This window comes from Otolemur garnettii, unplaced genomic scaffold (genome assembly GCF_000181295.1).
Source record: "Otolemur garnettii isolate 467f Iridium unplaced genomic scaffold, OtoGar3 scaffold00026, whole genome shotgun sequence".
NCBI classification, from domain to species: domain Eukaryota; kingdom Metazoa; phylum Chordata; class Mammalia; order Primates; family Galagidae; genus Otolemur; species Otolemur garnettii.
Genome location: NW_003852421.1, coordinates 7,794,679 through 7,798,013, shown reverse-complemented (window position 1 = coordinate 7,798,013; position 3,335 = coordinate 7,794,679). Strand labels below are relative to the sequence as shown.

The 3,335-nt window shown below is 37.2% G+C and overlaps 1 long non-coding RNA gene across 1 annotated transcript in view; it reads right to left on the bottom strand.

The window, feature by feature from the left end:
• LOC111724786 overlaps positions 1-3,335 on the bottom strand; it is a 17,193-nt gene that overhangs the window by 9,935 nt on the left and 3,923 nt on the right. The window lies entirely within an intron of this gene.

Sequence of the window (3,335 nt, the reverse complement as noted above, 5' to 3'; positions counted from 1 at the left end):
CTGGGTGGATGAAATGAACCACGTGTGCTTACACGCTGGGTGGATGAACCACGTGCGCCTACACGCTGGGTGGATGAACCACGTGCGCCTACAGGCTGGGTGGATGAACCATGTGGCCTACACGCTGGGTGGATGAACCACGTGGCCTACATGCTGGGTGGATGAACCACGGGCGTGTACACGCTGCTTCAGGGGGATAATAAGTAGCTTTCTCATGAAACCTTCTTTGAAAGACAACTAGAGGAAGTAAATAAAAACACTGAAAATTCCTAGATAGCCACATTAATTAACACATTATCTCGGCCAGTTCTGTTTTCTCCTAAGGCTGACTGGCAGGCTTCTGATTCCATCCCATAAGACAGTCTCATCTTGCCAAGCCCAGAAGTGATGCTTTGGCCATCTGTGTATCGCCGGCTAAAGGCCTGCAGCTGGAGAGTCGTGATTCAGTTTCAACTGGGGGTAAAACAACTTGTACTCTCTTTTGCCACAAAACACAACACACTTTCAAATTTGAGTGAAGAAAAGAATAATAGCATTTTTTTTTACTGAATAAAAATGCTAGTAGATCCTGAATATCTTAAGTCTTGGGATAGTATCTAAAGAGGAACTAACTGTAAGCTGTATTTGATGAAATTATTAGTTGAATGTGCATAGAAAAATTTGCTAGCCCATGGGAGCAGCTAGTGGAGACCTAATAATCTTTTTTTTTTTTACATATACATGTATTTACTAGGTTTCCACTTTGTGCTTTCACAAAATCAAAAAGGCTTAAAATTTAACAACAGTAACAATGTTTAAGATAAGGACTAGAAACAAAAACCTCATAAAGAATGAAGATAAATACATTCATAAAAGAAATCAGACGATTGCTGCAATGAAGTATTAAGCAATAATAATAGTAATGCAAAGAAAGTAACATACATATTGTCAAATAAGAGTCTGAGGTTCAGTATGGAGTCATCAATTAACTTCTTATTTTTTTCCAAAGTCTCAAAAAATAGACAACTAATATTTATAAATAAACATAAACGATAATTTTAAAAAACAGATCATACCAAATCTTAAAGACAACAGAAAAAGAAGAAATACTTCAAAATCATTTTGCTTAGTCTGGATACACCTGAGATTAAAATTGGAAAACATATATTACTATAAAGGGGAAATTACAAACATAAATCACTTTTAAATGAGGATGCAGTATCCTGTATCCTAAACAACATATTAACAAGTTGAAGTAAAAATTAATGTTTAAGTAATGTACTTTAGTCAAAATCGAATCCAAATTTATGCGAGAATTAGTCACTAATTTTTTTTTGTCCTTACCCTCACCCATCCCTCCTTCTCTGTCTGCTTTCCCCATCCCCCATGCCCTACCATGTTGTTAATTGTCATTAATTGTCCTCATATCAAAGTTGAATACATAGGATTCATATTTCTCCATTCCTGTGATGCTTCACTAAGGATAATGTGTTCCATCTCCATCCAGGTTAGTACAAATGCTGCAAAATCTCCATTTTTTAAATGGCTGAATAATATTCCATGGTATACATGTACCACAGCTTACCAATCCATTCCTGGGTTGCGGGGCATTTAGGCGGTTTCCACATTTTAGTGATTGTAAATGGGGCTGCAATAAACAGCCTAGTACAGGTATCTTTATAATAAAAGGGTTTTTTTTTCCTTCTGGATAGATGCCTATTTTTTAATACCTATTTGATACCTATTCAATAGATCCTATTTTCAAGACCTATAATCTTGATTTGCTGAAGAGCAGAAGAGCTAGCTCCATGTAATTCACATTTTTCATTCTGATCCTGTGGCATATCAATGGATGGGGAAGCAGTTCAGTCTGGGTGCAGGCCAAGGCAGTATACTATTGGCAAAGAACGTAAAAAATGGACTAAACATTTATCTGCCTCTTCTCATCACCACACATTAGAGTCAGGAATCTGGGCAGGGAGTAGCAAGGTTGCTCTTTCTCTCTGTGCGTGGAACCAGCTAGGGCCACTCTCTCAACTGCATGTCATGGGCAGCTGGGCTAAGAAGCATCACTCCCAAGCCTCGTGCCTGATATTCCTTCATGGGGTGTTTCTCTCTTCATACGGCACCTTGTAATTCAGTAGTATGCTTGAGCTTCTTTTCATCAAGGGGGCTGGCTTCAGAGGCTGCCTGGACTCCAAGGCTAGACTCAGAAGTGGCAGTGGCACCTAATCACTTCTGCCACAATCATTGGTGACATCAAGTCATGAGATCAGCCCAGGTTTGAGGAAGTAAAGTAGATTCTACCTCTTGATGTGCTCACCCAGAGGAGAGGAATCGATGGCATTCATCTCTAGAGATTTATCTACTTCAGGGAAAATATGTGAATCTCATATATTTATGACTCAGACAAATCTGACAGAATTCATGGCCTGAGACCTCCATTATAAAAATAGAGTTTAGGAAATTCTACAGCCGAGGAACATGATGCAAAACAGAACATTGGATCTACACAAGGAAATGGAGAACTCAAAGTGGCTAACCTGGAACTGTAGAAGACGTTTCGTCTTTAATTGTTCTAAATGATAACAATTATCTAAAGCAAAAATAGAAGCAATGAATTATAGAATTATGACAAAAAAGTAACATTCATGCTAACAACAGCATAAAAGATAGAAGTGGGGAGACTGGAAATACACTGTTGTAAAGTCCTGGTTGTGTACCATGTATAAGAAGCCATATAATATTATTTGAAAATAGATTGTGATTAAAAACTAGAGCCATCTAAGTATGCAGAAGACCCAATACTACTAACAAACTTGACTTAGTTAATATTGGGTGAAACCAACATTCCACCCTATAAGAGAAGAATACATATTCTTCTCAAGTATACATGGACCATTCACTAAGATGGCCATATGCTGGAACAGATGCATTCATATTCCAACATACCTTCACAAATTTAAAAAAACTAAGATCATATGAAGTATGTCCTCTAACTGTAATAGAGTTAAATCATAAATCGATAACAAAAAGGTATCTGGAAAACTACATCTCTGGAAATGGAAAAGCACACTTCAAAATAACACATGAGTCAAAGAGAAAATCCCAGGGAAAGTAGAAAATATTTTGAACTGAATAAATCTGAAATTACAACATATCAAAATGTGTGGGATGTGGCTACAGCAATGCTTAGAGGAAAATTTATAGCATTACAGTCACTCTTCAGTATTCATGGAAGAATAGTCTTAAAAATTCCCCATCAATACCAAAATCAATGCTCAGTTGTTTATATAAAGTGCTGCAGTATTTGATATAACCTATACATATCATCCTGTATACTTCAAATCCGTTCC